General features: G+C 39.7%; 1 protein-coding gene across 6 annotated transcripts in view; it reads left to right on the top strand.

Annotated features, from left to right (window-relative positions):
- Positions 1–211: 211 nt before the first annotated feature.
- The window catches only part of LOC128684888 (KN motif and ankyrin repeat domain-containing protein 1), a 207,432-nt gene continuing 194,498 nt past the window's right edge, over positions 212–13,145 (top strand). For all 6 annotated transcript variants that reach the window (XM_070100644.1, XM_070100635.1, XM_070100598.1 and 3 more), the window contains exon 1: positions 212–509. The gene's annotated coding sequence lies outside the window, so the exon portion shown is untranslated. The remainder of the gene's footprint in view (positions 510–13,145) is intronic.

Raw genomic sequence — 13,145 nt, 5'->3', positions numbered from 1 at the left:
TTTGATACCTGGGTAGGTGGGTTGTGTGGGCAGCCAGGGGAGAAAAAAAAAGACATTCGAAAATGTGGGTTAGTGTCTCGGGTCCTCAGTGGCAGCCAATAAAAATGAGGATAGATTTAATCTGGACGGTGATTGGTGGAGCTGGCAAGCCAGGGCCCACAACCTTGACTTAGCGGGAGCAGCCAGACCTCACCAGTCCTGCCGTGTTTAGTGGTGAGCCAGATGTGTGAGAGGTAGGGTGTATGAGGGCATCCTCAACATGGTGAAACACTGAATTAAACGTTACAAGAATGAAACAATAGTGATTTTTAGAACGTTCACCCACAAATAATGATCGTGGAGTAGCAGTACCGGAGAAGGTTATAATACTTGGAAAAATTTGCCCAACTGTTTTTTTTTTTTTGTACGTGTAGGAAGGTGGGAGATGAACAGGTTAGGTTGATAGGAAAATGACTCGCTAACATACATACCCTCCAAGATAATACACATCTCTAAGCTTCTTCCGCATGGTAAGTGACAGTGACATGAAAGTTCATTAATATATACTGCTAATAGTTTAACAGGTTTATTATGCACTCCACACCCATATTATTAACAATAAAGGGGGCAGCTCTGTTACTGATAATATATAAAATTATAGCCTAGGTGCCAAGGGTTAGGTAGATCCCATGACCCAGCTCAAAAGCAGGTTGAAGTATCGTCATTGCTGTTTCAAGGGTTGCTTTTTTTGTTGGTTTGGTAAAGAAAATAACTTTGGCAACAAGCAAGCAGATTTTTGTGGTACTGTTTGTGTAGGTTAGCTGTAAGATTCAGTTTGGGTCTTGTACAGAAAGCAGTTATTTTGTCCAAATTAATCTAGATCGGTAAGAGAGAGAGAGACAGAGACAGATAGGGGAAGAGGAAGGAAGGCGAGTAAGGAAGAGCAAGAAGGAAAGAGTAAGAATGAATCGTGATCAGCTGTCTATTCCCAAACAACAGGTGGGAACCATGACAGACAGGTAGACTAAAACGGATGTTCTCTTACTTACTTACTTACTTACTAATAAACAGTTATCTACCTGCGTAGCTGCTGTATAGCCCTTGTGGCTTAGCGCTTCTTTTTGATTATAATAATAATAATAATACCTGCGTAGCTGTGGTGCACTAACCTCTCAAGGGAGATTCCTTGATCCTGGTGAGGGGCTCTTGATCAAGGGAAGTGGATCTGTGCGCCAGTTCATTGAATTAGGCCTGAATACCTTCCATTCCACCCCCACCCCACAGGCGCTGTATAATCCTACGGGCTTAGCGCTTCCCCGTGATTATAATAATAATGTACACTAAACAGTATTTTAAAGCTTTCATACATACAATCTAGGAAAGTTTCATTAAATATTTAGTGGTCTTTAATAAACAAGTTAAGAGCTAACGGTATCACACTAACCCACACGCATTTGAGCTCAGTCCCAGATACTCTTTTTTTTTTTTTTTTTTTTTTTTTATATGTTGTGCAATTTGAAACATTAGCATAGTTTTGCTACCGTATTTTATATGATGCTGCATCCTCTTCACTTTTCTAGGTTGAAATCTGTACAATTAACGCGCGTAGTGCGAGAAGCTTCTGTTTATATTTTACTACTTTCGTGGCTTGTAGCGCCTTCAGCTAACATCTGAAAGGCCTGGGTTCAGTCTGCACAAATGGAAACGTTGGCCCTATTTCCTTACACCTACTGTTCTTGCTGACTTAGAAGTAAATTATATAACTGGGTGTTAGTCAACTGTTGTAAGTTGCATCCTCTGGAAACTCATAGGACTCCCAGTGGAAATAAGCTTGATTGAATGGTTTTCTTAGATTATCCTGGGTTACTAACCCTCCGGTTTAATAATCCAAATAAGATCGTTTACTTTCCACCGTCAATTTCTTATCGCTTACCGTAATTTTACAAATACTTTTTCTAGGATGGGTTCGACTTGGTTACATAAACCTATGAAAAATATTTAACTACAAATCGGCATATTGAAAAATGGCCGCAATATGTCTGGCTTGACAGTCGAGTTGTAGATGATTGGAACAAACAACCAGGGAGCGTCGTTAGGGGAGACAGCTTTGGGTAAGTTTAAATATAGGTTGTACGGGTATATGAGTGGATGTGAACTGGACCTACCTAACATGGCTCAGTAGGCCTACTGCAAGTTTCCTTCATCCTTATGTTCTTAACAAGGTGGCCGAAATAACCAGGAAACGTTCCAACCTGGATTCCCAAAATCTGCACAATCCAGGGCAACATGGGTTCAGGGCAGGTCGCTCCTGCCTCTCACAACTACTGGATCACTATGACATGGCCTTGGATGCACTGGAAGAAAATCAGAATGCAGATGTAATATACACAGACTTTGCAAAAGCATTTGACAAATGCGATCATGGCGTAATAGCCCATAAAATACGTGCTAAAGGAATAACTGGGAAAGTGGGGAGATGGATCTTCAACTTCCTAACAAATCGAACACAAAGAGTAGTGGTCAACAGAGTTAAATCGGAGGCTGCCATAGTGAAGAGCTCTGTTCCACAAGGCACAGTACTCGCCCCCATCTTATTCCTTATCCTCATATCAGACATAAACAGAGATATACACCACAGCACCGTATCATCCTTTGCGGATGATTCTAGGATCTGCATGAGGCTGTCATCTGCTGAGGACGCGGTTAACCTCCAAGAAGATATAAACAAAGTTTTCCAGTGGGCAACGGTAAACAATATGATGTTCAATGAGGACAAATTCCAACTAATCCGTTATGGAAAACTGGAGGAGATAACTAGAACAGAGTATACTACTGACTCCGGCCATACAATAGAGCGGAAAAATAATGTAAGGGACCTGGGAGTAGTAATGTCTGAGGATCTCACTTTCAAGGATCACAACAGTGCCACGATCGCACGTGCAAAGAAAATGATAGGATGGATAATGAGAACTTTCAAAACGAGAGATGCCAAGCCCATGATGATCCTTTTCAAATCACTTGTTCTCTCTAGGCTGGAATACTGCTGTACATTAACATCTCCATTCAAAGCAGGTGAAATCGCAGATCTAGAGAGTGTACAGAGATCCTTTACTGCACGTATAAGTTCTGTCAAGCACCTTAACTACTGGGAACGCTTGGAAGCACTTGACTTGTACTCGTTGGAACGCAGGAGGGAGAGATATATCATAATCTACACTTGGAAAATCTTGGAAGGAATGGTCCCAAATCTGCACACAGAAATCACTCCCTACGAAAGTAAAAGACTGGGCAGGCGATGCAAAATGCCGCCAATAAAAAGTAGGGGCGCCATTGGTACACTAAGAGAAAACACCATAAGTGTCCGGGGCCCAAAACTGTTCAACAGCCTCCCATCAAGCATTAGGGAATTGCCAATAAACCCCTGGATGCCTTCAAGAGAGAGCTGGACAGATACCTAAAGTCAGTGCCGGATCAGCCGGGCTGTGGCTCGTACGTTGGACTGCGTGCGGCCAGCAGTAACAGCCTAGTTGATCAGGCCCTGATCCATCGGGAGGCCTGGTCATGGACCGGGCCGCGGGGGCGTTGATCCCCGGAATAACCTCCAGGTAGCCTCCAGGAGAATGAACTGTATAATTAGTGTGAGAACAAAAGTTTGGTGTGTCTCCTTGTCATATGTCTTGACAAAGGATGGATTTCGTACGTCATGCAATTAAGTACTTCAGTGGACCAGTAAGTATTTGAAAGAAAACAACAGTAAATAATGAGACATCAGATTGAGAGAGAGTAACGAGTGGGGCCCCTCAAGGACTGAGTTTTATGGGGATACGTTTGCTGATGTAACGACAGGGCTAAGAAAATGAAAGTACAATGAAAGGTTTAAGAAAAAACTGAAGCTGCAAAAGTAGTCCAAGAAGTGGCTGCTTGAGTTCGATTCAATGAAAAACAAGGTCGTTTAGAGTGGAGGTGAGAATAGACAGGACACAATAAATACATTATGGTCGGAGACAAGCTGCAAATATCAGTGAAGGAAAAGGATCTGGAGTAAATATAACACCAAACATATCGCCTGATTTAGACAAACTAGATAACTTCAATAGCATCTGCAAGACTAGTAAACTTCAGAACATCATTTAGGAAGTTGAACAATTAATCTTGCAGAACTTTATGCACGTCTGCGTTAGGCCAGTATTGAATACGCAGCCCTAGCGTGGAGACCACACCTGGACTAGCACAGAGAATCGAAAATGTCCAAAGGTTTGTAGCCAGACTTGTCCTATAACTGAAAAGAATGCACTATGAGGAGAGGTTGAGGGAACTGAACCAGTCGACCTTGACGCAAGAAGACACAGATGGAAGCTAAACAGACACAGATGCGCCTTGGTGATGTAAGGAAATATTTCTTTAGTATCGGGGTTGTTGAAAAATGAAATAACTCAGATGAGGCAGTGATGGAGGTAATATTGATACAAACTGAAGACATATGATAAAGCCCAAGAGATAAAAAAATCAGTATTGCTCTTCAAAGTTGTTAGGATGCGGGGTCAGGTGTTTAGTATCGGCTTCCCCTTCCCGTCCCCTGCAAGCACTTGTTCATGATGAGCGGGAAGTTCTCAGAAGGGCACGTCACCCTTGGTCATTGGGCCCAACTCAAAACTTATACTCCTTACAAATTCATACGACAACCAATCCTTATTGAATTATATTTATTTTCTCATGAAGTTTCTAGCATCATTTTCTTAAATGTCATTGTCTTTAATTTATCTTTGAATAGGCTACATAAAACTTAAATTACATTATTATTATTATTATAATCAAGGGAGAAGCGCTAAACCCGGTGGATTATACAGCGCCTGGGGGGGATGTGGAAGGCATTCAGGCTTAATTCGGGGAACTGGAGCACAGATTCAATTCCCTAAATCAAGAGCCCCTCACCAACATCAAGGAACCTTCCTTGAGGGGTAACTTAAATTACAAAGCCGCGGTACATCTGGCAACGTGGTTGCTGAACAGCATCAGCAAACATTCAACTCTGCACGAATATCACTTGTGGTACAAGAATGGGTTGTATACGGTTATCAGTGGTGTTCGTGCCCACGCGCACACCCACACTGACTGTGGTCTCCACTTATATAGAGCGCACGTGATATTCCACTGGTTGGCATCACTGCCCAGTGGACAAGCCTCTCCCGACCTGTACACAATTGAACTCAAAATACTCAGACAAGACGATTGACGAGGGATGCCATGTTGTGTTAGTGTTGTAACATTTACAGCTAATAAAGACTGAAATATGTATTTTAATTTTGTCTGAGTTAGATTTTTTTTTGCTTTTAATATTGATCGACAACAATTGGACGATCTTCACGAGTTGCCATCCCAGGGAGCATACTTGATAATGTTCCAGTAATTTTTTTAAACTACTTGAATCCGTTTAATAATTAATGACAAGATGACAAAAATATGGATATGTTCCTACAGTATAATTAGTACTGTACATAAAAAGAATCATTATAATATTCCATATATAATTCAGTGGATGTTAAAATAGGAGGTCAAGCTAACTGCATCAGCATATCGCCCACACATTGCTCTTATATATTTTTAAGTAAAAACTAACATACAAAAAGCATTACTACGTTACTATCAAAACTAAAAGAATTAAATATATAGGCTATGTAAAAACATGCCAAGCTAGAAACGCCCGAAATGCATTTCATAACTGCCCTGTTTTTTTTTTTTTTTTAAGTATGATGCAATGTTATTCTCCGGAAAATACTGTGTGTATTTTCCGGAAATACAGTATTTTATATGTAAATTGATGGCCTATATTGTATTTAATAAAAATTATATTTTAAAAAATGGGAAGCTCTGTGCCTGCGCAGAGGTCAGTCGCCATTGCGTTTTTGAGTGAGCCAAGAAAACGTTAGTGAAATTAAGAATTTTCGTCGCTCTAGAGGTTATATTGGGCTTACACCTCTCAAATAGGAGCCGAAATTGTTGGATGTGCATTTCTGCATAATTTAAGTATTAAATCGATGTACAGGACAGCTCCAGGAACCTCAGATAAGCTATCTAAATTATGTTTGTAATTCTGGCCAGTATTATCATCATAAATTTAGAGGGAGGTTTTTGAGTATGATACACAGTAATCTCCAGACAAATTGGTGAGTGTTATGATTATAAATTCTCCTTCTGTTATATAAATGTGTATATGTAATCATTTATTAATTTTAATATACAGTCCACAAATTTCTATTAAATTTTCCAGAATTTCTGGTGTGTATGTACATTTCATTTGCAATTAATATAGGTCTAGAGCAACTTGTGGAGAGATAGATGGTAGGTATCGAAGGGGGACATTTTTGCGACCTAGGTGTCCTAAAAATTCCTACTTGTCTCTGTAACTTTGATAAATAATGATTATCTTTGTTGCCATTTACTTGTATGTATGTAATGAGATTCATCCAGGTGAATGTAATTTTCCATAATTTGCCCGTTGATCATTTCACATACAATTATTAAGTAATTAATTCACTAATTAATGACTTAACTAATTACCTCCGGTTCGAAGGACCAACGGGCAAATTATGGAAAATTACATTTACCTGGATGAATCTCATTACATACATACATACACACATTCTCTCTTATACAGTTTTATTAAAAATACATTTGTTTGTTTGAAATGCCAAGTTAATGCTAATCGGTGAAGTACTTATACTCTAGATTGGACTAGTGCTGTAAACTAAAACCCATTTTGTGCTGGAGATATTGTATACCTGACAAATGTATTAGGAAACTTTTACTATCCCTATTGAAGAATTTTTGAGAATACTCAAAAAATTACTCAACTGTACTACCTGGAGAGCAGGAGAGAAAAATATATTGGTTACTCTTGGTAAAAAATGGAGGGACTGGTTCCAAATCTGCACACCGAAAGTAACACCTTGTGAGTTGATCCCGTGTGTCAATAATCTCTCCTGTGAAGGCACTGAAAAGAAATGTACAAATAAGGTAGGAACTTGGAGTAGTTTCAGTTATGGTTTTGACAGGTACATGAATGGGTGTTGTTGGATGTGAGTTCACCTATCAGGCATGGGCCAGCAGGCCTATTGCAGCGCTCCTTCATTTCTATGTTCTTAGGAGAAAGAGGCACAGTAGACAATACAAGATTATAGTGCTCTCTTAATATCAGGTGAAGACCCACAAGAAGTTGCTAATGTACTATCACTAGAATTAGTCCTGTAGCAAATGGTTGGTAGACAACAAATTATCACTGCACCTCGGAAAAACGGAAGCCATACTCTTTAGCACGAAACATAAATTGAAAAGGGTAAATAATTTTTATGCCCAGTGTAATGGGAACCTATTATTACAGTAAATTCAGTGAAATATCTGGGAATCCTCTTTGACCCAGGCATGTCAGAAGTAATAGGGAACAATGTAGTAAAGAAAGCGAATGCCAGACTCGAGTTCCTCTACAGATATATCTGGCTCTTATACAGGTATTATAGACTCTTGCTCTTCATGGTACTCTTCCTTGACAAAAAAAAAATGAAAGGTAGGCTACAAATCGTCCAGAACAAAATGGTGAGATTCATTCTGGACCTGGTTCCATGAGAGCTTGTAGGCAAGAATGAATTAAAACAACTGGACATGCTGAATGATGAAGACAGAATAAATCAACTAAACCTAAATTACGTATATAAAATTGCTCACAACAAGTGTCCCCAATATCTTACTGCCAGTTTTGTTAAGGCCGGGAACCAATGCAATTAAAGAACTAGGGGAAGGAAGAACAACTTTGCAGTACATAGAGTCAGTAGTCAGGCTTTGAAGACATTTTTCTGTACAACAATAAAAGTGGAATAAACTGCCTGCACATGTCAAAGCCTGCCATACCATAAGCCAGTTCAAGAGGAGGGCCAAAATGTACCTCATGAATAAGGCTACAGAAAGAGTGGAGAGTGATTTCTTGTATGAAAATTTTACCTCTCCCCTAGTATGCCTTTTAGTATAAATGCTTTTAAATAGTTAAAATATTTACCTGTTTTAAACTTTTAAATACATAATTACCACAAGGACCCCAGTGGAAATAAATCACTGACTTTTTTGGGTTATCCTATGTTCTCTACACATATGCTGCTATGTATGATAATCAGTGTAACTGTATTTGTGTATACTTGCCCTTTACCAGGCAAGACAGAGTGTGCTTGGTCTTAAATGCAGTTTTTTTTTAGCATGTCTTCAAACTCCCACTGTGCACCTGGGTTCCTGTTCTCTATTTCTGACCAATCGCAAGCCTTCTGTGAGTCGCTCCAGCTAAGTGGCAATGGCGTCTGATCGCTTCCCATTGGTTGAGAGACCAAAATGTAAACACTTCTAGCTTGGTGTCGCTGAAAGCCGTTTTTTTTTCAGTGGCACTCGTATACTCTTGGATTTTACCCTCTGCAATGTCTGTAAGTACTGATTTTTGTGTCTAGTGCATAAATGAATAGTTTAGCCATATTTTGATATATATGTAAAGTCTGTGTGAAGCATAATATGAGTGCACTATGCAATTGAAAAAAGTGCAAAGAAAAATGACCAAGCACACGTGGTCTCGCCCGTCAAGGCCTAGTTAGCAATTTCCGTAAATAAATATTTCTAAAAACATTTCTAATGCATGTATGAATTCTGTAGTGGTCTGGGTGTGTACAGAAAGTTTTTATTGTCCTTTCAGATCAATGAAAAGTTGTTTTATGGTGAGCCCTCCAAATGAAGTCTAAATATGTCTGCGATTTGAAGGAAAGTGACTCAGATCCAGAGCCAGATGACCTGCAATTGCTTGACAATGGTGGTGAATACTTGCCACCGGATGCAGAGGTGTCAAGTGATGAGCAGGAATATAGGCCATCCAAAAAGCCTAAATTAGCCCAGAAAAAGAAAGGCATTATGATCGAGGAGTACCCTGACAAAGAAAAATCATACCACATCCTCATTTTCCTGTACCATATGTAAAGTAAATCTATCCATCAAGAAGGAAAGAAATTGCTTCATAGCCTTTCATTGTAGCACGTAGTGATCGTGCTCCAGTTCCCCGAATTAAGCCTGAATGCCTTCCACATCCCCCCCAGATGCTGTATAATCCTCCGGGTTTAGCGCTTCCCCCTTGATTATAATAATAATAATAATAATAATAATAATAATCAGGAATATGAGACTTGAAAGTTTTATCCCTTTGCAGTGTGTCCATGTTGCTCTTTGGTTCATTTTTATATTTTTGTATACTTACAAAATGTTTGGAAACAAGTTCCATTTATGTTTTTGATATTGTCTATTTGTGTAATAAATTAGAAAAATACTTATTTGGTGTTTTATTGACAATTGCAAATTTGTAACATTCAAAATTTGACACCCTTTACCGGGCAGGACCACTTACACATGGTCGTCGAATACTGGCAGTTGAATGGAAACTTATTTTTAGAAATCCATTTATATGGGATCGTTTCCCTTACATTGAGATACTCTATCCACTCATAGGAAATGCATTTCGAAATTCGCATTTTTCCTAGGAGTGGCTGGTAAAGGGCCCTAGTGTGAGATCTGGCCGTTGCGATGATAATCCCCAGAACCACTAACAGATAACAGAAAAATCCTGTCCCACCTTCCTTTCACTCCCTGCCTTCCCTTCTCTCACTCCCTGCCTTCCCTTTTCCTCCCATTCCCCCGGTTTTCCTTTTCTTCCTCCCTGGCTCTCCTCTGCTTTCCATCTTGCCATTACCCCTGCAGTAGTCGGCGAAGACTTGGGTCATAGTTTTTGTGTGCAAGGGTGTTAGTGTCCGACTCAGTGACGCACCTCTGTACACCACCACTTCGTCGTCGTAGTCCTCCTCCTCCTCTGCATGTTGCTGTTCTTAAGACATTATGTACTGTTTGGTGAGCCTTTCTTTTAGTTAAATAGGGTGTAAAACCTAGATGAGGTAAGGCAACGGATGCTTGAAGGGGCCAGCTGCTAGAGCTGTATCAGATGTTACGTTTCCTAACGAGAAAAAACACCACCACGCCTCGTCCTTGTCATGGAATGTTGTGGCTTAGTTCTGCTGCTTCATTTGCAAATATTGTCAACAAATAGACGAAACTTATACAGGAATGTGGTCGTTGACCTTTACACGGAGTATTATTGAAATTGGGCAGTCTTATATATTTTGTTTACAAGAGTACTTTGCCTTTGTAAATTGTTCCTATGTGTACGTACCTTTGTCTCTTAAAAATAGGGCATAGAGACTTGCCTTTTTCGTTTTGATTGTTTTTTGGCATTGTAAGTTGTTCCTAAAATATGTTGTTGTACATTTATCTCTTTAAAACAGGGCAAGAGCCTTGCATGATGAAGATTTAGATTTTTTATTTTGCCGCCGAGGCGCCTAGTATACTGTGTATCCCATATCCATCATGTGTGGACGGTTGTTAGGTAAGACACATATGCAACAGTTAGACAACTTTATTCCGAAACGTTTCGCCTACACAGTAGGCTTCTTCAGTCGAATACAGAAAGTAGGCAGGAACAGTAGAGATGTGAAGACGATGTAATCAGTCCATCACCCTTAAAGTCGTAGAATTTGAGGTTGTCAGTCCCTCGGCCTGGAGAAGTTCAGTTCCATAGTCAGGAACTATCTGAAGATCAAGCGACAGTGCGGAGACTTAAATACTGTCGGAAGGAGAGGTGCAGGGTAGTACTAGTAGTAGTAGTAGTAGTAGTAGTGAGAGGCCACTGAGAGGTCATGTCCCTCTCAGATCCAACACTTCTCACTTGAAAAGCTTGTCCAAGGTGTTTTCTGTACCAAGATGCCACGTGTTGCAGTGTCTGACAAGATGAACATCAAAATGGTATACAATACCGACAGGTTGTTAGGTAAGACACATATGCAACAGTTAGACAACTTTATTCCGAAACGTTTCGCCTACACAGTAGGCTTCTTCAGTCGAATACAGAAAGTAGGCAGGAACAGTAGAGATGTGAAGACGATGTAATCAGTCCATCACCCTTAAAGTCGTAGAATTTGAGGTTGTCAGTCCCTCGGCCTGGAGAAGTTCAGTTCCATAGTCAGGAACTATCTGTTCCTGCCTACTTTCTGTATTCGACTGAAGAAGCCTACTGTGTAGGCGAAACGTTTCGGAATAAAGTTGTCTAACTGTTGCATATGTGTCTTACCTAACAACCTGTCGGTATTGTATACCATTTTGATGTTCATGTGTGGACGGTACAAGCGTTAATAGGAGTACATATAGTTACATATCCACAATTTATGTTTCATCTATTACAAGCAAATTTAGGGTATTTGCTTAAAATGTCTCGTATATTGTTTATATATATATATATATATATATATATATATATATATATATATATATATATATATATATATATATATATTATATATATAATACCTTGACATATTTGTGTATATGTCAAATTTCCAGACGCACTTGTAACCTCGCCTAAACCTGGCTCTTACATCAGTTTGACAAACCACGGTACGGGTGAGGTTAGAACCCATGGCAAGTGAGTTGTAAAACTCCAGGCCAGTGCATAAGCCAGTGCCTGGAGTTTTGCGACTCACTTTATATGGGTTCTAACCCCACACGTACCGTAGTTTGTTTGCAATCGTGGTATTACGATTTCGTGAGTATATGTCTGTTTATATTGCAAGCTATTCCTTAAATATTATATATATGTCTGTCTAACACTTGTATTATTATTATACATGTTTAACAAGAATGTTACCCGACTTTGTAAATTTTAGCAAAAATAGGTTTAAGTATCATTCTCTCTCTACTTGGGAAAACGGTTTGCTCAGTGTAGAGCTTTATCAAATCATCATGATTTAGTAAAGCTCTACACGGATAGAAATGTTCCAATAAAAGCTTGGTAGGTATCGCATGACTTCTTTACTATTAGTAGCAATGCGCCATTTTCATCCATCATTAAGACTACACTCGCATCTTCGTATAATGTTGGAAAAAAAAAGACGAGACGCTTCAAACTCAGGTCTGAGAGCTCTCAAATGAGGTCCCCCATAGGAGTGAGCGTCACCTTCAAGGTTAGGAATGTGTAATGGGCTCTATCATCTTTTAATGATGGTGAGGATCATCACCGGTCTCAGACCAGGCCTTATAAATTGTAAAGGAAATGTAACACGAATAAGAACTGTTAAGAAGCACGCAGGAAAGTAAAGAGCAGTGTATACTGCTCTGAATGTACACTGAAAATATACACTCAAGGTGATGAATGTATGAGGGTGTGCAGCAGGGAGTGGCCCAGGGATTCAACTGGTTTTCTGCTAAAAATATTCGGCGTGTCAGGGCAGACGTCGTTAATATAAATTGATAGGGTGTGGGTGGGACTAACAATGGTGGTTGGTGTTGCGATGGTGTTGCTAGTTGCTATAATTATGTTGGTGGTTGATTTATATTGTGGTAGTGTTTTTAATTATGGTGGTTATAATTGTGGTAGCGTTAGAATATGGTCAGCCAATGGATGTGCGTCCAGCCTGTCAACGCTGGCTCATCTTGCCATGCTTAAGGAGTTTTAGTAACAAATTTCTCGGCCTAAACAGAGAGGATATTTTTCCTCATGTCAAATTTTTTTTGCGACTCACAACCTGTGACTTGAAACAGATTGTTGATGTGGGTTAGACTGCAACCAATGTACTTAGAATTCTGTTAATTATATTGTAATTGCTATATTTGTAATATGAGGATAAATTAGTCACGTCAACTGCAAATTATTATCGATAGGATGGATAATGAGAAAGTTCAAAACGAGAGATGCCAAGCCAATGATCCTTTTCAAATCACTTGTTCTCTCTAGACTGGAATACTGCTGTACATTAACATCCCTGTTCAAAGCAGGTGAAATTGCAGATCTAGAGAGTGTACAGAGAACCTTTACTGCACGTATAAGTTCTATCAAGCACCTGAACTCCTGGGAATGCTTGGAAGCACTTGACTTGTACTCGTTGGAGTACATCACACTTCGAAAATCCTAGAAGGAATGGTCCCGAAACTGCACACAGAAATCACTCCCTACGAAAGTAAAAGACTGGGCAGGCGATGCAAAATACCCCCAATTAAAAGTAGGGGCGCCATTGGTACACTAAGAGAAAACACCATAAGTGTCCGGGGCC

This window comes from Cherax quadricarinatus, chromosome 5 (assembly GCF_038502225.1).
Source record: "Cherax quadricarinatus isolate ZL_2023a chromosome 5, ASM3850222v1, whole genome shotgun sequence".
NCBI classification, from domain to species: Eukaryota; Metazoa; Arthropoda; class Malacostraca; order Decapoda; family Parastacidae; genus Cherax; species Cherax quadricarinatus.
The sequence above is the reverse complement of the archived record's forward strand: the minus strand, read 5'-3'. Positions and strand labels throughout refer to the sequence as shown.